This window comes from Somniosus microcephalus, chromosome 8, assembly GCF_052327205.1.
Source record: "Somniosus microcephalus isolate GS21.2 chromosome 8, FLI_Smic_1.0, whole genome shotgun sequence".
Classification (NCBI taxonomy): Eukaryota; Metazoa; Chordata; class Chondrichthyes; order Squaliformes; family Somniosidae; genus Somniosus; species Somniosus microcephalus.
The window spans coordinates 67,044,100-67,067,551 of record NC_140994.1 but is presented as its reverse complement, the minus strand read 5'-3'; the positions used below and the strand labels follow the sequence as shown (position 1 = coordinate 67,067,551).

Below are 23,452 nucleotides of genomic sequence, written 5' to 3'. Positions count from 1 at the left end.
TGTTCCCATGCGCCTGCTGCCCTTGTCCTTCTAGGTGGAAGAGGTCGAGGATTTGGGAGGTGCTGCCGAAGAAGCCTTGATGAGTTGCTGCAGTGTATCTCGTAGATGGTACACACTGCAGCCACGGTACGTGGGTGATGGAGGGAGTGTATGTTTAAGGTGGTGAATGGGGTGCCAATAAAACGGGCTGCTTTGTCCTGGATGGTGTCAAGCTTCTTGAGTGTTGTTGCAGCTGCACCATTCCAGGCAAGCTCCTTACTTGTGCCTTGTAGATGGTGGAAAGGCTTTGGGGAGTCAGGAGGTGAGACACTCGCTGCAGAATACCTAGCCTCTGACCTGCTCTTGTTGCCACAGTATTTATGTGGCTGGTCCAGTTAAGTTTCTGATCAATGGTGACCCCCAGGATGTTGATGGTGGGGGATTTGGCAATGATAATGCCGTTGAATGTCAAGGGGAGGTGGTTAGACTCTTGCTTGTTGGAGATGGTCATTGCCTGGCACTTCTGTGGCGCGAATGTTACCTACCACTTATCAGCCCAAGCCTGAACGTCGTCCAGTTCTTGTTGCATACGGGCATGGACTGCTTCATTATCTGAGGAGTTGTGAATGGCGCTGAACACTATGCAGTCATCAGCGAACATCATGCAGTCATCAGCGAACATCCCCATTTCTAACCTTATGTTGGAGGAAAGGTCATTGATGAAGCACTGAAGATGGTTGGGCCTAGGACACTGCCCTGAGGAACTCCTGCAGCGATGTCCTGGGGCTGTGATGATTGACCTTCAATCACCACAACCATCTTCCTTTGTGCTCGGTATGACTCCAGCCAGTGGGGCATTTTCCCCGATTCCTATTGACTTCGGTTTAACTTGGGCTCCTTGATGCCACACTCGGTAAACCCATTGTAAAGCAAGGTAAAATCCACAGCAAAAGTCCCTTACGAGCATTACTGAATCAGCAACACTGGATTCACATTAGGGAGCTTCATATTAGGTGGATACCACAATGGTCTCTTTGTAGCAACTGCTTCTTTGGATAGTAGCCCAACGGCACCTACACAATAACAAAATTTTAGGAAATAGGAAAAGCCTATTTGGCCCAACAAGACTGACCTCTTGTTTTTGGTTAATATGAAGCATACCAGATGCCTCCTCACCATATCCCTCAATTCCTTCTCGAGTGACACACACACACACCCAGACATCCTTGTACAGCTCAAGCTGAATTTGCATGTACCTCTAAAGCCCAAGTTTGACTACAGTGCTGCAAAAGCATCGATATGTTCCACATCTTCCCAACTTTCATCTCTTTAAATGTAATGACAGTAATTCGTAATCGGGTTCAGTCTCTATTCCATTTGCCTCACAGCTTGAGGTCAATGTTATGCCTTTTCTTAATGAAACTATAAGGAGACACTGGGTTGTCCCAGTGTCATCAAACAAAAAAACAATCCCCACTTTTAGAGGAGGACAACTAATAAAGAACTAAACCATAAAATAAATGAAACACATGAAATTAAATATTATCACCCGTGTCCACTATGCCCTCCAGTCCCTATTCCTGCAGCATAACAAGGACAGTTTGCTTTGTGACTGGCCAGTTTTTAATGGCACTAGCTGAAATGTCGTAATAACGGTCAATAAATCTCCACCTGAAAAATATGCCTGAAATGTGAGAAAAATTGAAAAACAGCTTGCAATAGTGTTTTGGTGTACAGTATTACACCAGAATCTCATTCTGCCTCACTCCAAGAGCAGTTGAACTAAAGCTCCATTTACACAAGTAGTGTCGATACAAAGTCGCTTTAATTTGCAACACTGCTAAGGCCAAAGTTGTAGTGTAAATCCAGGGTCTGAGCTCGCTCTGGAGCGAAAAGGAGCGAGATGACCCTAAAGGACAACTTCTAACGTTAGTGGAAAGTAAAAGGCGCTTTGCACCAATGTTATAGTTGTAGTGCAAATGCCGCCTAAGAAGGAACCATAGTCATTTGAACTCATCTATCAGTGTTTTGCTTGAATAAAAAGTTCTTCTTGGTCAATAGCTTTTACTTCCACAAGCACTACCAGCTTCCAACACAATTGGTTAGTGGACACACACCCTATGAACTCATTTTTGTTTACGGTCAACTCAGTTCTTATCTGTAAAATCAAGGACAACATATCACACATTACTGCCAAGAGATCAAAATCCAAACCGTTACATTTGAAGATACACGTAACCACATTAATAATTAAAGAGAGACCACATACAGCATGGATGCATGGGAGTGGGCATCACAAATGATCCATTTCTGTCCTTGGCAACACACATGGACTTCCAGCAGAAACTGTTGTTAACTATTAGGAGCAGGATCCTTGATTCGATTTACTTCTTAAATGTAGAAGCCTGAAGACCAATTGTAGCTTGACACCATCCAGGACAAAGCAGTATGCTTGATCAGCACCTAATCCACTAGTCTAAGCATCCACCCACTCCACCACCGGCGCACCGTGTCTGCAGTGTGTACCATCTACAAGATGCACTGCAGCAATTCGCTAAGTCTTCCTCGGCAGCACATCCCAAACCAGTGACCTCCACCATCGAGAAGGACGAAGTGCATGGGAACACCACCACCTCCGAGCTCCCTTCCAAGTCACAAGACATCCTGACTTGGACATATATTGCCGTTCCTTTCTCCTCTCTGGGTCAAAATCCCGGCATTCCCTTCCTAACAGCTTTGTGGGAGTACCATCAGCGGTTCAAGAATGCAACATAGAACCATCTTCACAGGGCAACTAGGGATGGGTAGAAAATGCCAGGTTTGCCGGTGACACTCACATCCCGAGAAAAAATGAATAAAAATAAGTGCCCGCTACTAAAATAAGCTAACTCAGCACAAACCAGAGATTGAAACTAGAACCTTCCTGATCTGTAAGCTCAGCTATTCACTGCCTTAATTAGGTGACCCACAGGAGGAGCTCGAGACAGCTGCCCTTTTTTCCCCACAGCTCTGGATTTTACTAGTGTAAATGTGGTAAGCCGATTCAGGGGTAATTTTAACTCAATGGTGGGAAGTCTACGGGATTTTTTTTTTTTTTTTTTTTACTTCAATGGAAAGTAATATTGGGTGGGATGTAAAGCCGATGTTCCATCCGATCTTCTCATTAGGTTAAAATTACCCCCATAGAATCCAACTAAACGAGCAGCATGTAAAAGTGGCTCTTGTTGCAGTTGCCGCAGCCTCACCCAGTTAGTACATCATATATGCCAAGGTCTGACTTACCAGTGCAAGTAGTACAGGGGTACATCAAACAGCACCAATTACACAATGGCCAGCTTTTACAAATGAACACACAGCATCCATGGGATGAGTTATATATTGTTACTTAGCAACCCCCTTCCTCATAAAATGTAACACTTTTCCGTCAAACTCTAGTAGACACAGGCTTGGGAGAAAGTCACATTAGACACAGGAGAAGACCTTTTATGGCCAGTTATTAAGGCAAGTGATTTGCCATGGTGTGTTGCTACCAGAAGAAATGTGATTTTCACTTTAAGCGGACGGTGATTATTTAAGAAGCCGTTTTTTGCACAGACATCTGCAGATACTCTCTACCCCACGCATGCTAACTTATTCTGAAATTCTTTTCCTTCTCGTGAACCCCTCCTCCGCCATCTTGATTCCATGATGGAAAGGGGGCCAATTAAAAAGGTAAACCCAACAAATTTCAATGCTTCCACCTTGCTTTGTGCAAATGACCTTTTAGATAGTAGGGCGGCTGAACGTTTTATTTCCCCGTGACCTGACCTTTGCTGAAAGCAGTTTTGAAGATGCAAGGTTTCAATTTATTTCATATACTATAATTAAAGCAACAACAGCTTGTATGTATTTATATAGCGCCTTTAATGTAGTAAAACGTCCCAAGGCGCTTCACAGGAGCATTACGAAAGAAAATTTGACCCCGAGCCACAAAAGAAGAAATTAGGGCAGATGACCAACAGCTTGGTCAAAGAGGTAGGTTTTAAGGAGCCTCTTAAAAGGAGAAGAGAGAGGTAGAGAGACGGATAGGTTTAGGAAAGGAATTCCAGAACTTAGGGCCAAGGCAGCTGAAGACACGGCCACCAATGGTTCAGTGATTAAAATCAGGGATGCACAAGAGACCAGAATTAGAGGAGCTCAGATATCTTGGAGGGTTGTAGGGCTGGAGGAGATTACAGCGATAGGGAGGGGCGAGGCTATGGAGGGACTTGAAAACAAGGATGAGAATTTTGAAATCGAGGCGTTGCTTAACTGGGAGCCAATGTAGGTCAGTGAGCACAGGGGTGATGGGTGAACAGGACTTGGTGCGTGTTGGGATACGGGCAGCAGAGTTTTGGATGACCTCAATTTTATGTAGGGTAAAACGTGGGAGGTCAGCCAGGAGTGCATTGGAATAGTCAAGTCTAGAGGTAACAAAGGCATGGATGAGGGTTTCCGCAGCAGAAGAGCTGAAGTGGCGTTTTCGGATGATGTCGCCAAGGGGCAGCATGTAGATGAGAAATAGGAGGGAGGCCAAGGATAGATCCTTGGGGGACACCAGAGGCAACAATGCGAGAGCAGGAAGAGAAAACATTGCAGGAGATTCTCTGGCTATGATTAGAACCAGGCGAGTGCAGTCCCACCCAGCTGGACGACAGTGGAGAGTTTTGGAGAAGGATGGTGTGGTCAACCGTGTCAAAGGCTGCAGACAAGTCAAGAAGGACGAGGAGGGATAGTTTACCTTTGTCACAGTCACAAAGGGTGTAATTTGTGACTTTGATGAGAGCCGTTTCGGTACTGTTGCAAGGGAGGAAACCTGATTGGAGGGATTCAAACATGGAGTTGCGGGAAAGATGGGCACAGATTTGGAAGACAACACGTTCAAGGACTTGAGAGGAAAGGGAGGTTGGAGATGGGGCGGTAGTTTGCAAGGACGGAGGGGTCAAGGGTTGGTTTTTTGAAGAGAGGGGTGATGATGGCAGATTTGAAGGAATGGGGAAAGTACCCGAGGAGAGAGAACCGTTAACAATGTCAGCTAACACGGGAGCCAGGAAAGGAAGTTGGGTGGTCACCAGTTTGGTGGGAATAGGGTCGAGGGAGCAGGAAGTGGGTCTCATGGTCAAGATGAGCTCAGAAAGGGCATATGGGGAGATTGGAGAGAAACTGGAGAAAGCTGCAAGTTCAGGGCTAGGGCAGGGGGGGGAGCCTTAGAGGAAGTTTGGCCCGGTGGGCTAGGGAAAGGAAGGGAAAGGGCAGGGCAGGTGCAGCTGATCGGGTGGTCTCAATCTTAGAGATAAAGAAGTCCATGAGCTTCTCACACTTGTTGTTGGGAGGGGAGGGTGGAGGAGACACATGAGAGGGGTTTAAGAAGACGGATTGCAATAAAGAATAGAAGTCAGGGGTTTATCTTGGCATTCCAGAATGATCCTGGAATAGTGAGCACTTTTGGGAGAGGAGAGCAGGATCAGATAGTGCTTTATTTGGTCCAGTCAGATAGGTGAATAGCTAAACCAGTTGCCTACCATAACTGTTCAAGTCCTTTGGACTTAAGGGAGCGAAGATGGGGGCCGTACCAGGGGGAGCGGCTGGGGTGAGAGAGAGTAATGGTTTTAATGGGGACTAGGGCATCAAAGGTGGTGGTGACGGTATGGTTGAACATATCGGAAGCTGCAGAAATGTTGTGGTGAATGGAGGGTCAAAGGCTAGAGAGTTGGGATTTTGAAAGTGCAATTGTAAGTGAGCTGGGAGAGAGTTTTTTTTTTCCAGGGGCAGACACAGAAGGGAGTAGAGTTGGGAGGGGAAAGGGGGATGTGGCTGGAGAGTGATACAAGAAATTGGTCAGAGATGGCCTTATCCGTGACTGACACAGTGGCAGTAGCGAGGCCACGAGAGATGCCAAGGTCAAGGGGCTCGCCGTGAATATGGGTTGGGGGAGTTTACATGGAGGGCGAGATTAAGGGAGGATAGGAGGGCAGTGAACTCAGAGGAGAGAGCATGATGAATTGAGATGGAGGTTGAAGTCACCGAGGATGAGAAGTCACTCGGTGCAGAGGCTGAGCGAAGAAAGCAGTGAAGCTATCTCGTGAGAAAATTTTTATGGTACTGTACTTTTTCTAACTTGGCAGTAATTACACTGACTTATCTCTGACTGTGTCCACTGCAACTGGACTGTGGCGACTCAGGTGAGTGAGTGAACAGCAGACACCCAAGGACGGACATTGGACAAATGCAACAGCCAATTACACTGTGCTTTCAAGGTTGCACTTTCAGACTGCCGCACGCAAGAGTCCTGGGGTGCATCATGTGGAATCAGAAGTCATACACCAACTCACAGCAAGACTACTATTTGCCAAACACCAGAATCCACTGAACACAAAAGAGAGAGAATTATGGGAGATGGTGGGAGTATTTGCCAACATCTCAATAAACCAGATCACTTAGAACTGCATACCTGAGTTTTGTATAATTCCAGAGTATCCACCCTTTAACAGCCCTACCTACCTGAAGCTCACGCACACCATGATGCAGATCTGACCAACCTCTGTGGTTGACAGATGAAATAACTGACAGACGCCTCGTAAACATTCGTGCTTAATCCTTTGCGCCAGCTGACAGACTACAGCGGATGACAATGTTTTAAGGAGGAACCAAATCAGACATCAAACTGACAGATTGCCTGTTGAATGCAACTAACTTGAAAACAATAATCCCCCTTAAGTGCAGCAAAGAGTAAAATAAAATAAGTAAACTGATCCAATGAAACTCTCAGCATCGATAAATGATTACACAAGTTGCATAACTTTAAAACCACAATATGCCTTATAGGCATTGCACACAGAACGAGGATTTTTGGAGACATTTTGGACAAGTTTACATTACAGTTTAGTGCATTAGACATGATTATTTGTTACTTCTACCTCCCAGGGATGGATAGTTAAGCCTGTAATTACTGTTAATCTACCGCATATAATTTTTTAAATTCATTCACGGGATCTGGGCGTCACTGGCAAGGCCAACATTTATTGCCCATCCCTAATTACCCTAGAGAAGGTGGCGGTGAGTCACCTTCTTGAACCGCTGCAGTCCGTGTGGTGATGGTACTCCCAGTGCTGTGAGAGAGGAAGTTCCAGGATTTTGACCCAGCAACTCTGAAGGAACGGCGATATATTTCCAAGTCGGGATGGTGTGTGACTTGGAGGGGAGCCTGCAGGTGGTGGTGTTCCCATGCGCCTGCTGCCCTTGTCCTCGGTGGTAGAGGTTGTAGGTTTGTCTGATCACGTACCTATTTACTAGTTAAGTTGGCAGTTTAGAGCCTAAGCCATGGTCCAGTGAAGTGTCTATTCTACCATCTTGTGAAATCAAGGAAGATCACGTGAGGGCGGGTTGTTCAAGCAATAGCCCAATTACAGTAACCAACAGCCCAAATACAGTAACAAGAGTTTTCTGTTTGATCCCTGGGCTCACTACAATTTCTCTACATATTTAGCATAAGGGCACACTCTGGTTTGTAGGGAGCAAGAGCTCACCTGCGGGAGTGGTCAGAGATGCAGAACCCATAGAAAACACAGAGTAACACCCAGACAGGTTATTCGAACCTGGAATGCTTTGCTATATGTGTCTGTTGAGGCAGATATTAAATCAATTAAAAAAGAACTGGATATTTAAAAAGGCAATAATATAGACAAAAAGACAGGGAAATGAGTTAGAATAGATAACCCCCGTTAAAGAGCTAGAACCTGCACAGGCCCATTGGGCTGAATGGCCTTCTTTTGTGCTACAATTTCTATGATTCTATAAGTACTGGAGATCTGGCCTCAGCTAGCACGATGAAACTACAGCTGGATATGCTAATCCTGTTTGAAGAAAGCAAACAAAGACCTAGAAGTATGTCAGCAATTGCTTACAATGATAGTCATGACTGAATTAAATGGGCAACAACCCTAGCTAAAACAACCAAGAAAACATGTGAGCAAGTTGTATATGCATAGATGTAAGGATGCAGCATGATTTAGTTAGTCAATGGTACATTTATTGTAGATTAACAGGAATTAAAATGATCGAGTGATTCTCAAGCAAGACGACAATTCTGCAGCAAAATTGAAATTTAGCATTTACCTGCACAATCTTTCAGAAACATTGAATGTTATCTCTGGCTGCATGTTTATATATTATATAATAAAACTGAACTATACTTGTATCATGTCCAACTTGAAGTACAACCATAGAATCACAGAATGATACAGCACAGAAGGAGGCCATTCGGCCCATCAAGCCTGTGCCGGAACGAATCAAAACAGCAATAAAACAAATAAGGGAATATACAATCCAGTCCTTTCAATTCAAAGTTGCTTAATCAAAATTTTGTGAGGGGAAAACCACCTCCTGTGCTATTTTACTAAAATTGCTTAATTCAAACTGCTGGATTATTTGATTTTTTTTCCAAGTAAAAATGTGCTTCTAATTAACAGTAGACTGCATTTTAATCCTTTTCAGTTGTTTCCATGGACAGTTTCCCGGCAACCATCTAGGTGAATTTCCAGATTTTCTTTGCAACACCATTTCGGTCATGTCAATTCACTTGCTCGACCAATTATTCATCATAATATAACTCCAGTGCCAAGAACAGGAACAAGACACTTGGGAGTTTGAGCAGCAACTGTCAGAAAAAAGTGCCCAACTGAAGGATAACGTTTCTGATTGTAGGCAACAAAGTTCATTCAGAAAAACATTACAAGCATTTCAAAGATGATTCTGCAATCCCACACTCCCTGTGAAGAGCCATGCTGGACAGGTGCACGGGAACTGTTATAGCCCTATCTCCATCCCATGCCCCTTCAATCATTGGGAGTGCAAAATCATCCCTGCAATTTGTTACCCCTTCTGCTTTATGGGTCCAATATAACATAGAACATACAGAATGTAGAACTACTGGTCCAATATAGCACAGAAATGACAGAACTTAGAGCTGATGGTGCGATATAGTATAGTAAAGGACAAGGGAATGCTGAGAAAATACTCTTCAAGCAGACAGAACCACTCTCTCTCTCTCTAACACCTGACCAATTGAGAAAAACACATTTGTAAATAAGTCAATAACAGCAAGCAAAAGATGCACTGGACTATAAAGCAGACAGAACCTCTCTCACTCTCTCCAACACCTGACCAATTGAGAAGAACACATTTGTAAATAAAGACTTGCATTTATATAGCGCCTTTCACAACCACCGGATGTCTCAAAGACGGGGCCTCGGTTTAACGTCTCATCCGAAAGACGGCAGCTCTGACAGTGCAGCACTGCACTGGAGTGTCAGCCTAGCTTTATGTGCGCAAGTCCCTGGAGTGGGACTTGAACCCACAACCTTCTGATTCAGAGGCAAGTGTGCTACCAACATAGCCACAGCTCTCAATAGCAGCAAGCAAAAGATGCACTGGACTATAAATCAGCTTCTGGACAGGGAAATATGAGACGGAAAGACTAACAGAATCAGACTGATATTATATGGAAGACATTGGGAGGTTCTGAGCAAGACATTCAAAGTACTTCATTACTGCCCTACAACTATAATTTAAAATACTGAATACAAGGCTTTCATTAATCTTGTATATTTTCTGTACTCGATTTAAAAATGCTCTAATTTTTTTTCTGATTTATAGTCACTACATGTTCTTCCATTTCTGCAGGTTCCATATTGTCTTCATTCATGCCTCAATGCAGTATAACTTCTTTTCTCTAGCCTCTTATCTTAACTTTTGTTTCTTATCATTGGTAACATTACTTGGTATTTTCCATTCTGCACTTCATTGTGAAAAGGTCCTAGATTGTGTAGTCTTGGTGATGTGAAAGAAAAGCATGCATTAATATAATGCTGTATCACATCTGAGGCGCCCCAAAGCACTTCATATGTAATGAATTACTCTGCAGTGCAGCGTCTTTCATGGAGGCAAATATGGCAAACATTTTGCAGACAAGATCCCTCAAACAGCAATGAGATAAACGACTAGTTAATCTATTTTTAGTGGTGCTGGTTGCAGGAGAAATGTAGGTGGGAGAACTCCCTGTTCTGCTTTGAATAGTATCACAGGATCTTTTAGATCCACCTAAACAGGCAACCAGGGCTTTGGTTTAATGCCTTTTCTGAAGAAAAGCACCTCCAACAATGCAACAGCCCTCAGTAATGCACTGAAGAGTCGGTCTAGATTACGTGATGTAGTCCTGTAGTGATGCTTGAACCTACAATCTTCAGATTCAGAGGTGAGAATACTACCAAGCACAAAACTTACCATAACTTAATTTCACAGAAAAAAATCACTTGGGAGCATTTTGGTTATAAAATAGCCCTGTAATCATCTTAATCTAGATGATTTCACGACTCATCCATGCCATATTCAAAGTCCAACTGAAAATAGATTCAGCACAGCTAAGAATCATAGAAAGTTACAGCACAGAAGGAGGCCATTTCGGCCCATTGTGTCCGCGCCAGCCAACAAAGAGCTATCCAGCCTAATCCCACTTCCCAGCTCTTGGTCCGTAGCCCTGCAGGTTACAGCATCCCAAGTGTACTTTTTAAATGTGGTTAGGGTTTCTGCCTCTACCACCCTTTCAGGCAGTGAGTTCCATACCCTCACTGTCCTCTGGGTGAAGAAATTTCCCCTCAAATCCCCTCTAAACCTTCCATCAATTACTTTAAATCTGTGCCCCCTGGTTTTTGACCCCTCTGCTAAGGGAAATAGGTCCTTTCTATCCACTTTATCTATGCCCCTCATAATTTTATACACCTCAATAAAGGTCTCCCCTCAGCCTCCTCTGTTCCAAGGAAAACAGACCCAGCATATCCAGTCTTTCCTCATAGCTAAGATTCTCCACTCTCGGCAACCTTGTAAATCTCCTCTAAGAGCGAGAAAGGGAATTAAATTTAGCACAATTTAAAAATGAGTTGTGGGGTATGGTTCCATAAATGCAGCATTGGAAGCCCAATTATAGAGTTACTGTAAATAGTTCTGGAATGTCATCAAACTGTAAGGCTAGAGGGGAAGGAGGGATAGAAACACCTTATGGCTGTCCTGACTGCTTTCATATTGATTTATTAGGTTGCCATGCAATCTCTATCAGCTTCTCTTTAACTTCTGATTTGGGAGCACTCTCTCTTTAGGTAGTAAGAGTGTGTACTGTTCACAGACGTTGTGATGTGTAACTGTAACAAATGGGATGCCCATCACGTGCTGAAGATGTTCCTGTACACCAAAAAATGTCTGATTTTGATTGACTTATTTAACTGAAATTTTTCTTAGCAACATAGAGAAGGGCCTGCTAAAGCAGGTATAATCGTGTTGTGTCAAGTGCAAATATCAACAGACACGTGGCCTGTTGTACTGTTTCCATGTTGTAATAAACTGTTTTTGCTTTTCTCGGTTGTGTCATCACTTTATGTGAACTTGGTAAGGAATGAAAAGAGGCTCTGGTTGCCAGACTGCAATGCAATGGGATCCCTGTTACATAATGATCCTTTTGAAAAATCTTTCCTGCTCTAAACCTGACAATATGTGATGCAAATCTGCCCCTAGCCAGTGACTGAATGTTGTTAAGTCTGTGTGTTCTAGTTATTGTTAATAAGAATCACTGCACACAGACCACAAGAATAAATTCAACAGGTCTTTACTAGTCGAAGGTCAGGCTGAACTGCCCAATAAATCATTACACAGCACTTATATACCGGTGTGGTCACCACCGGTATTACAGTATACAGCAGCCAAGATAAAGTAGTGCATCTCTTAAAATAGTTCTCAAAGGTGGAACGGTTACATACACCACAATCCTCCCTTTTTAGCTTAACAGTATATATTCCCCATTTAACATAACATAATAACATATATACACAACTTCATGTAAAAACAGTTCACAGATTCAGTCTCTGAGGAGGCCTCCTGATCCGAGACGGATAACGCCTTTCAGGGGTCTCTGGTTCTCGTTGCTGGGGTGACTCATCTAGTTGATCCCTTATGGATAGGACATCATCATCAGGTATATTCACTTCTGAGGTAGATGCTTCAGGTTCACTAACTTCCTCCACGGTTGTCTCTGTCGTAACCATGGGCTCGACCCTTGTTCTCGATCCCACCAGTTGGTCAGCATGACGTCGCATTACGTTTTCACCAACATCTACCGTGTACATCAGGGGTCCTTGTCTGGCCCGAATTGTTCCAGATTGCCATTTCTCGTTTTTATAGTCCCTGGCTAACACCGGTTTGTCCTATTTCAAAACTCCGAGTGGGCTTGTTATTGATATGCTGGAACTGTTTGTTTTCGACTTCCCTCCGCACATTTGGTTTTAATAAGTCCAACCTGGACCGCAACCTCCTGTTATAGAACATCATGGCAGGACTTTGGTTTGTTGTTGCATGGGTGGCGTTTCGATATGCCAGTAGGAAATTGTCCACCTTGTGTTGCAGTGGAATCTGATCTTCGCTCGTGGCCTTTATTGCCTTTTTGAACGTCTGTACAAACCTCTCGGCCAGCCCATTCGTAGCTGGATGATATGGGACAGAGGTATAATGTTTCACCCCATTCTTCTTCAGGAATTTCTGGAATTCCTCTGACACGAACTGTGGTCCGTTGTCTGAACATATTTGCTCTGGCAATCCATTTCTTGCAAATATCGTTCTTAGCACCGCGATCGTCTTCTCCGAGGTAGTGGTAGTCATTTTAATCACTTCTGGCCATTTAGAATGTGCGTCCACTGCAATTAAAAACATGGAGTCCATGAATGGACCAGCAAAGTCAATATGTACACGTTGCCATGGGGTTGAAGGCCATTCCCATGGATGCAGCGGTGCAATTGGAGGTGCATTTTGGACTTTTTGGCACCCTGAGCAGCTTTTCGTCAGATCCTCTATCTGTTGGTCGATACCCGGCCACCACACATAAGCCCTAGCAAGGCTTTTCATCTTGACTCCCCCCAGATGACCTTCATGTCGTTCTTTTAGAACTCTCTCTCTTAACTTAGGAGGGATAATCACCCTTGTTCCATACATCAACGTTCCCTGACAGATGGACAGCTGTTCTCGTCTTGCTGAGAATGCCGGTAACAGTGGATCACCATGGGCTGGCCATCCCTTTACTGTCAATTCGTAGGCCCGGGACAGTGTCGGGTCATTCCTAGTCTCCCTTTCAATATTTGCATTGGTGACAGGTAAACATTCGATGATGGTCGAGTGAAATAACTCCACCGGGTCAACCGTCGCTGCCCCCTCCTCAGTAGGTAGTGGCAGGCGCGACAGCCCATCAGCATTACCATGCTGCTTTGTACCTTTGAATTCTATCTGATATTGATGTGCCCCTAGGAAAAGGGACCATCTCTGGAGCCTCTGTGCTGTCATCACCGAAACACCCTTCTTAGGGTTAAAAATGGATACCAACGGCTGGTGGTCTGTCAGCAGTGTAAACTTCTGGCCCTGCAGGTAATGATTAAACTTCTTTACTCCCCACACAAGGCTGAGAGCCTCCCTATCTATCTGAGCATAGTTGCGCTCAGCAGAGGTCAATGATCTGGATGCAAATGCGACTGGCCTTTCCAAGCCATTTGGCAACTTGTGTGAGAGTACTGCTCCAATACCATAAGGAGAAGCATCACAAGCTAAACGAATAGGTAGCGTTGGGTTGAAGTGAGCCAACACTTCCTCTGAGGTGATCAATGCCTTGCTTTTGCGAAAGGCCTTCTTACAGTCCTCGCTCCACTTCCATGGTACTTCTTTCTGCAAAAGAGCGTTCAGCGGGTGCAGCACCGTGGATAGATTTGGCAGAAACTTATGGTAATAGTTAATCAACCCTAGGAACGACCTCAACTGGGATACATTTTCCGGAGCGGGAGCCTTCACAACAGCTTCGATCTTGTCAGGTGACTTGTGCAGCCCCTCCTGGTCAATGACATGACCACAGTACGAGATCCGTTTCTGAAAGAACTCACATTTCTGGCGATTAACTCGAAGTCCATATTCCTTCAATCTGGTGAGCACCAGTTTCAAATTTGCAAGGTGTTCCTCATCGTCATCTCCTGTAATCAGGATATCGTCCAAGTAACATTGAGTGCTTGGAATTCCCTGTAATACCTGCTCCATGGCCCTCTGCCAAATTGCTGGAGCCGAAGCGACTCCAAAAACCAGTCTATTATATCGATACAAGCCTCTGTGCGTGTTGATTGTGAGATACTGGCGCGACTCTTCCTCAACTTCCATCTGTAAGTACGCTTGCGCCAGGTCTATCTTGGTGAAGTGTTTCCCGCCAGACAATGAAGCAAAGATATCCTCAATCCGCGGAAGCGGATATTGCACCGTGTGAGGCACCGGATTAACCGTGATCTTGAAGTCTCCACAGATGCGGACCTTCCCCGGTTCCCCTGGCTTGTTACTCGATGAACGCTTCATGACGGGAACAATGGGCGTGGCCCACTCACTCCAGTCCACCTTGGACAGTATTCCTGAACGTTCTAGCCCTTCCAGCTCAGCTTCCACAGCAGGTCGTATCGCATAAGGTACCGGTCTGGCTTTGAAAAATTTTGGGTTTGCATGTTCTGCAATCTTGATTTTTGCCGTAATTCCTCTCAGTGTTCCCAGTCCCTGTTGGAACACCTCTTTAGCCTCATCCAATATTCTGGACAATCGTTCAGGTTTGACATCTTTTTTTCCGGAATCTACCGTTATTGCTTTTAGGGAGTGCCAGGACCTCCCTCAGGTAGTACATATAAGTCCATTCCTTGGTGTTCTTTGCCCTGGTGTACCACCTTGACTTTTATCTTTCCGATGGGGTATACTCTTTGCCCCGTGTATGTCTGCAATACTATCTCCGTATCCCGTAGGGGAATATGTGTGAATAACCTTTTGTAGTCTTGCTTATTCATGACCGTCAACGCCGATCCGGTGTCCAATTCCATCTTCACTTGGACTCCTGCTATCTGAAGTGTGACCCAGATAGTTTGTAGGTCAGCTTCCTTACTCACATTGTGAATTCTCAGACTACCCAGTTCCTTGCTGTTGGAGTCTGAATCCGAATTCTGTTCATCCGAACTCTTCTCGGCCACCTTATGTACCTTTCTGCACTTTTCCTGCGGTGACTTTTTGTTGCTGGTCTTCTTTCCTGACCGGCATACTTTAGCTATGTGACCAAGCTTGCCACATTTTCTACATTCCTGATTTTTTAACCAGCATTGGTTCTGATTGTGTGTTGTCTTTCCACAACAATAACATTTCGCTGTACCCAAAGCCATTTGATCTACGCCGAGTACCGCTGCCTTCAGCTGCATTTCCGCAGTGCCTCTCGCTGCGGCTTCGTGCGATGCTGCAATAGTGACAGCCTTATCAAGTGTAAGATCATTCTTTTCAAGCAGCCGCTTTTGTGTTCCTTCTTTCGACAATCCACACACGAATTTGTCTCTCAGTGCCTCTGTCAGTCTTTCCCCAAACTGACAGTATTTCGCTAGCTTACGCAGTTCAATTAAATACTCCGCGTTGCTTTCCTCTTTCAGTTGCGTTCTCGCATAAAATTTAAATCGTTCCGCTAACATCAGCGGGGTGGGGTGCAAATGATTTCTCAGGACAGCAACAATATTAGCGAAAGCCTGATCCGCCGGTTTAGCTGGTGATAGAAGATGCTTCAATAGCCCGTATGTCTTCGCACCCATTGAGTTTAGTAAGGTTAGTGCTTTATCTTCATCTGATATTTTATTTGCCTTACAATAAATCTCTATGCGTTCTACATACGTGGCCCAATCTTCAACATCGGCATCGAAATCGTTGATGTTACCACGCTTAGGCATCCTCGCAATCTTCTTGAGAAACAAAAAGAAATTTTAATTTTATTTTTTTTCTCAAAATGGCGGTTTCCCGCGCTCGTCTTCTTCCCCCGCCTACGAAAATGGCGGCTTCCCGCGTTTGCCTTTCTCCCCCGCTGGCTGTAATGGCGATTGCCGTATTGCTGCGTTCGCCCTCCCCAGCAGTTCTCAAATTGTGCCTCCCAGCCCCTCTTGCAGTCCGGTCCTTTCCCCCGGCTGCGGCCGAGTTCTCTGCGGTTTTTTAAAAAAAAAATTATTTTCTCCCGCGCCTCGCGGCCTCGGTAGCTGCCCGGCCTTTTTCCCCGGTCGCGGTTGAGCTCTCTCTCGACGCTGTTGCGTCTCCCAGCCCGCTTGCAGCCCGGTCTTTTACACCGGCTGCGTTTGCATTCACCGCGGCTCCCGTGCCTTACGCTGCCCCAGTCTCAGCGCCTCTGGCCCCGACTTCTGTCCAGCTCTTTTCCCCGGCCGTGGTCGAGTTCTCCGCCCTTATATCCTCCGTTTTTCCCTCCCCTACTTCACAGCCAACGTGGCCGACTTGCTGCTCGTCGCTGATCGGCTTACCCACCACCGCGATAGAAGGGATGATCACTGCCTGTTGCTGATGGAAGGCTTCATGTCAGGATTCTTCCTTGCTCTTCAGACCCGAGTCTTTTCTCAGCAGGATGATGAGGGCGGATGCCTCTTCTCGACGCCCGTTAAACTGCCTTGGATATATCTCTGCCGCAGGGTAAGATCGTCATCGTCGCCACTGTTAAGTCTGTGTGTTCTAGTTATTGTTAATAAGAATCACTGCACACAAACCACAAGAATAAATTCAACAGGTCTTTACTAGTCGAAGGTCAGGCTGAACTGCCCAATAAATCATTACACAGCACTTATATACCGGTGTGGTCACCACCGGTATTACAGTATACAGCAGCCAAGATAAAGTTGTGCATCTCTTAAAATAGTTCTCTTAAAGGTGGAACGGTTACATACACCACAAATGTCACTGCTGAGATGTTGCAGTAATCGTCCAGGAGAGTTAGCCTGCGACCTAGTAGTCTTCTGATTTCTCGCTGTGAGCCATTTAGACCCAGACATATAAAGCATCGCTGACCCACTGGAGGAAATATGTTTTAGTTAGACTGCCCCTTTTGGAGTTGACTAACCTTTGAAGGATGGCTTTTAGGTTCACTATCTGTAAAAGATGTCAATGCAGTGAAGATGGCCAGGTTGCTAAACATTGCAAAAACACCAAGCTAGTGCAATGGCTTTTCTGAAAGATAATAGTTTATATAGATTGCATTGAAGCAACAATGTGAAGGGCCAAAAATGAGTATCAATTCTATTATGAAGAAATATTAATTGGGAGAGTACAGCTGTTTTCATCTGATGAAGTTCCAGAGATAGTTATAGTTGTATGCCTTTTGGGAGTTTTGGTTCAAATTACTGCTTCAACTTAAAGACCTCGCAAAAGTAGAAGATTCAAGGCGCGCTGACAATTTCTCACGATGCCCATGTATATTTGCTGGAGCAGACGGACAACTCAATGTTTCCAAGCTCTAGTGCCAATAATTGCAGCATAGTCTTCAAGCCCCTGCATAGGCAGTACCCTCCTGGTCTAGGTTCGGATTAAAACAATATGTAAAATATAGATAAGTTTTTACATTTTTAAAATTTATTTTTTTTATAAAAAGACCAGCTAATGTAGCGCCTTTCACAACTTCAGGACATTCCAAAGTGCTTTACAGTCAATGAAGTACTTTAGAAGTGGAGTCACTGTTGTAATGTAGGCAGCCAATTTGCGCACAATAAGGTCCCACAAACAGCAAAGTGATAATGACCAGATAATCTTTTTTTTAGCGATGCTGGCTGAGGGACACTGGGGAGAACTCCATATCTCTTCTTCAAAACAGTGCAAATGAATCATTTATGTCCACTGGTTAGGGCAGACGAAGCCTTGGTTTAACGTCTCATCTGAAAGACGGCCCCTCCGACAGTGCAACACTCTTTCAGTACTGCACTGGAGTGTCAACCTCGATTTTGTACTCAAGTCACTGGAGTGGGACTTGAGCCAACAACCTTCTGACTCAGAGGCGAGATCACTACCAACTGAGCCATGGCTGACACAATTATGATTAAACTATATGAATAAATCAAAATTTGTTTAACCTGTATGCTGGCAAACCTTATCTTTTGATCACAATGACATCACAGGACAAAAGATATAAGTTGCCGAGATAACAATGGAACAGGATATCGACCAGGATGGGGTTGTATGTCCAGCAATTGGTTTGATTGCCAAGGGTCATGAAACATCCAAAGTTAAACTCAACAAGAATTAGAAAATAAAAGTTTGTTTTTAAACATGGTATAAAGAAGGATACACAACTTGAATTCAGTTAGGAACTTTGGCTACCTTCAAGGGGAGGTACTGTGAACGGCTTTGGATAGGCATCGCTCATGATTCCCGAGAAGTTCTTTGTATGCAAATTTCTAGTCGTAGGACTGCATGCAGTCATAAGATGAATGTTTTGAAATAAGAACCTAAGAAATAGGAGCAGGAGCAGGCCATTTGGCCCTTCGAGCATGCTCCGCCATTCAACAAGATCATGGCTGATCTTCTACCTCATCTCCACCTTTCTGCACGATCCCCATATCCCTCGATATCCAAAAATCTATCGATCTCTGCCTTGAATATACTCAATGACTGAGCCTCCACAGCCCTCTGGGGTGAGAATTCCAAAGATTCACCACCCTCTGAGTGAAGAAATTTCTCTTCAGCTCAGTCCTAAATGGCCGACCTCTTATTCTGAGACTGTGACCCTGTGTTTTAGACTCCCCAGCCAGGGGAAACATCCTCCCAGCATCTACCCTGTCAAGCCCTATAAAAATTTTGTAAGTTTCAATGAGATCACCTCTCCTTCTTCTAAACTCTAGAGAATATAGGCCTCGTCTACTCAATCTCTCCTCATAGGACAATCCCCCCATCCCAGGAATCAGTCTGGTGAACCTTCGCTGCACTCCCTCTACGACAAGTAAATAATAATAAATGTTATTTAATTGTCCCGACATATTACTCTCTTTAGTTTTACTAATCGGTTATTAAAAAGGGTGAGAATTATCCCAACATGATTGAAGAAATCCAGAACAACAGCTGAATTCCTGTGATGGTTGGCCCGGTAGCATGCAGTATAAGAGCCTCCTCAGTGCGAGCTGACAATGAGCTTTAGAGTACGAGGTAGAACAACAGACTGCTGGGTTTTGTAAAAGTTCAATCCTTTCTTCCAATCGCACAAGACAGTCTAAACCTGTGTCGATAGGTTATCTGAAAGATTCATTTCAAAAGCACCAAACTATGAAGTCCTCCTTCATTAGGTGACACTCACTGACTGCCAACATCTGCACTTCTTTTCAGATTTGGGTTGCGGACACCATTTTGAATACTGGCACCTGAAGAAACATTGAGCAAAACCATCTCATCTTGGAAGGAGCAACCTCATGTAAAATTTAAAGCCCGCTGAAGGCAGACAGCAAAGCACTTTAATCCGAATAAAACAATAAAATGCTCTGGTGAAATTTGACACTTGGATCGCGTGAAGAAGAGGATAGCATTCAATTATAAAGCTTCAAGGACTGACATCAGCTAATTCTAACAAAGTTTTTTTTGATTAAAGTATTGTTCTCATTGGGAGAAAGAGCACTGGCACACTGAGAAAGACTGCTGTGGACAGGGTTTTCTGACAACATGGGACAAAGGAATTAAAATAAAGGCACAGTACAGCATAAAATTCCTGGAGGAAGCACTTGTTCAGTGATTTTTATAGCCAGCTGGCCCTATATTCCAGAGTTTTACTCCTCCTTGGAATGAAAACGCCTTCCACGCACCAAAATTATATTCAGTCCCTTTGGCCCTCTGAACTGTATTTAATTAATCTTCTACTTTTATTACCTATTTTCTTCATTCGACCGGCCTGAGAGCTCAAAAATGTCTATGCTACTTGTAAAAGGATGGGAGGGTGGGGTGGAAAGAGTCGCATGACCATAATCCAGGTGTTGTCAACATCAAAAACACCTTAAAACGGACATCAATTTTAATTTCTCCAAATGATATTCTGGGCTTAACTCCTGTGATAGATGGAAAGTTTTTTCAGTTGAAGAATGCAATCTTACTTTCGTAATGGTCCGCCTCATTAGCAGCTTAACAACATAAAGCATTACAAAGGATTAAAATGTATTTACAGCACAGAAACAGGCCATTCTGTGCCAACTGGTCTGTGCCGGTGTTTATGCTCCACACGGGCCTTCTCCCTTCTTAACTAACCCCATCTTCTTCTAGTCCATTCTCCCTCAAACGCTTATCTAGCTTTCCCTTGAATGCATCTATGCTACTCGCCTCAACTACTCCTCGTCAGCCATGGCTCAGTGGGTAGCACTCGGAGTCAGGAGGTTGTGGGTTCAAGTTCCACTCCAGAGACTTGAGCACAAAAATCTAGGCTGACACTCGAGTGGGAAAGTAGAGTTGAGGTTGAAGATCAGCCATGATCTTATTGAATGGCAGAGCAGGATTGAAATGCAATATGGCCTACTCCTGCTCCTAATTCTTATGTCCTGTGCAGTGCTGAGGGGGTGCTGCACTGTCGGAGGTGCCGTCTTTCGGATGAGACATTAAATCAAGGCCCCATTGGCCCTCTCAGATGGACATAAAAGATCCCATGGCAATATTTCAAAGCAGAGGAAGGAGTTATAACCAGTGTCTTGGTCAATATTTATCCCTCAATCAACATAACAAAAACAGATTATCTGGCCATTATCACATTGCGGTTTGTGGGAGCTTGCAGCATTTCCTACATTACAACAGCGATTACAGTTCAAAAGTACTTCATTGGCTGTAAAGCGCTTTCGGACATCCAGAGGTGGTGAAAGGCACTATATAAATGCAAGTCTTTCTTTTTGTGGCAGCGAGTTCCACATTCTAACTACTCTCTGGATAATGAAGTTTCTCCTGAATTCCCTATTGGATTTATTATTGACTATATTTATGGCCCCGAGTTCTGTTCTCACCCAAGTGGAAACATCTTCTCTATGTCTACCCTATCAAACCCTTTCATAATCCCATTTGTGAAGTGCTGCGAGACTGCTTGCTGCGTTAAAAGGCACAATAAGTGTGCAGGCTGTTGTATACAATGGAACTCAGGTGTACTAATCACTGTTTGCAGTAGCCAGTCTTATAAATGTTCAAAATGAACAAAACTACAACCCAACTGAAACTATGCTATTGCATCATTTATAGTGATCATTTTGGTGTCAGTTCCCCATTATTAAAAGGACAATTGCCTCAGTTGTAACATTGCGAATCTGCAGCAGTTAGCATATGGGATGAATCGAGGGAGACTCAATGACTACACTGTTGGCATATGAATGGGTAACAAGTTATCCCAACGATGACTCAATGACTATACTGTTAAGCGGTGCTGCCCAGCTGACCACACTGGGAACGAAAGCTACACTACCTTGAATCTAAAAAAAAAAGTACTGAAATAAAAGAGCATGATTTCAAGTGAAGCTGTAAAGGCAACATCACAGTAAGCAGTTAATCGGTTGTTCAGTCTCTCCTCACTGATGCACTGCTAAAAGTTAGTGTGCTTTTATTCCCCCCCCCCCCCCAAAACCCCAACCAATTCATTTTGAGCCCAAATCTAGCATTCTTAGTGGAATAGGACTCTGCACTTACCAGCACTTCAAATAGCTGAACGAGTACAGTAAACACAGGGAGTGTCCTACAAGGGGTCACTTGTAATGCTTGGTGACTGGTCAAATAAGCAACTGGATTCTACTGCAGTTCAAAATAATTCAACTGGCCACATAAAAACAAGGAATAAATTGCTCGATCAGCAAATTCTGAATTTTATAAAGATTGCTTTTCCTCGTACTGTTTTCTGTATAGCAGTATTCATTGCTAATGCACCGAGGCCTGTATAAATAACTGGTAGTTAGCCACATAAGTGACAAACACGGTGACTAGAGTGTTTCCACCACTGGCAAGTGCTGTTATTGAATTAAAGATAAACAATTCCTCAGTTGAAGTATAAGCTTCAAATTGGCTACATCAAGCTCTAGGTACTGAGAGGAAGTTAAGTACTTAAACTATCACACCGTCTGTGAAAGATTGTTACCAAAATCCCATTTCCTTGGAAATTCTGCAAGGAAACTGTAATCATAGTAGAACAGAACATACAGCTTTTCTTGAAGATAATGGCCTAGAGTTTCCTGGAGACTTGCGCCATTCAAATTGTGCATCCGCAGCGCTGGGATTGTTGTCCAGCGCAGAAGTCCCCAGGAAATGAGGGCGCATGTCATGCCATAATTTCCTGGGATTTTTGTGCCGTTCCGAGAAAAGTTGATCATAGCTCCACCCCTCCCACCCCCAGTCAAGCCAATGGCGATTGTGAATTTCCTGGATTTATGCTAGATTTCTCATCGCAGCCACTTAGAGTGAAAAATAATGGTGCAGGTAAATGTATTTAAATTCATGAGCTCAAATCAATGATCAAAGTAAAACAAAATCTCTACTCTTTCTTGATATATTTAATTCTTAGCTAAAACCCACCAAATAATTCTTCGTCATTGTGTTAGGGTTAGTGTATATTGTGTGCATGGTATAGGGCATTGATGAAAGTGGAGTGTGGGGGAGAAATTCCTTTAGTTTTGTTTTTGGGCCCACAATGGTCGGTGGGCTCGCAGTGCGCGCCAGAAACCAGAGGCCCAAGAACCATCTGAAATTGGGTCTCGGGCCTGCTCTGAATAATTCCAGTAAGGTGTGGGCTTACCACAGGAGAAACAAGATTCACATTACCTTAAGGAGCATTGAAATAAAAAAAGAGCTTCATTTCAGGGTCAGCTGTGGCTCAGTTGGTAGCACACTCGCCTCTGAGTCAGAAAGTTGTGGGTTCAAGTCCCACTCCACATAAAGCTAGGCTGACAATCCAGTGCAGTGCTGAGGGAGTGCTGCACTGTCTGAGGTGCCGTCTTTCGGATGAGGCGTTAAACCCCGCCTGTTCTCAGGTGGACGTAAAAGATCCTATGACACTATTTCAAAGAAGAGATGGGGAAATGCTATTAGACGACTAAGCTATCTGTCGTGTTGCTTAATTTCATTGCCTTGCTGTATAAGTTTTAAAAGAATCAAAACAAGGCTTCAACTACAATCTTTCTTCATTCCAACCTTGGCCAATATTTCACCTTCAACCTACATAACAAAAGCAGATTATCTGGTCATTTTTACATTGCTGTTTGTGGGAGCTTGCTGTGCGCAAATTGCGCTGCCGCATTTCCCACATTACAACAGTGACTACACTTCAAAAGTACTTCATTGGCTGTAAAGCGCTTGGAGACGTCTGGTGGTCGTGAAAGGTGCTATATAAATGCAAGTCTTTCTTTTCAAGCAAAGTCATGTCAAATCTTGTGGGCTCATCACACTTGTGTCCCACGTGACCAATTTACAACGGCCTAGGCATCAAGTTGCACCCAGCATACAGCACAGAAGCAGGCCTTTCAGCCCAACTGCACATACTGGAAGTGAACTCTTCAACAACACAAAAATACTGCTCTTCAAAATACTACTGCTCAAAGTTTGACTGCAACTATTACAT

At 44.1% G+C, this 23,452-nt stretch overlaps 1 protein-coding gene and 1 long non-coding RNA gene across 5 annotated transcripts in view; one reads left to right on the top strand and one right to left on the bottom strand.

Moving 5' to 3' along the window:
• The window catches only part of LOC147113590 (uncharacterized), a 40,081-nt gene extending 20,489 nt beyond the window's left edge, over positions 1 to 19,592 (top strand). The window contains exon 2 of the long non-coding RNA XR_015079237.1: positions 19,219 to 19,592. This is a non-coding gene — a long non-coding RNA (uncharacterized LOC147113590). The remainder of the gene's footprint in view (positions 1 to 19,218) is intronic.
• Positions 1 to 23,452, bottom strand: part of LOC147113589 (pantothenate kinase 1) — an 89,460-nt gene that overhangs the window by 51,388 nt on the left and 14,620 nt on the right. The window lies entirely within an intron of this gene.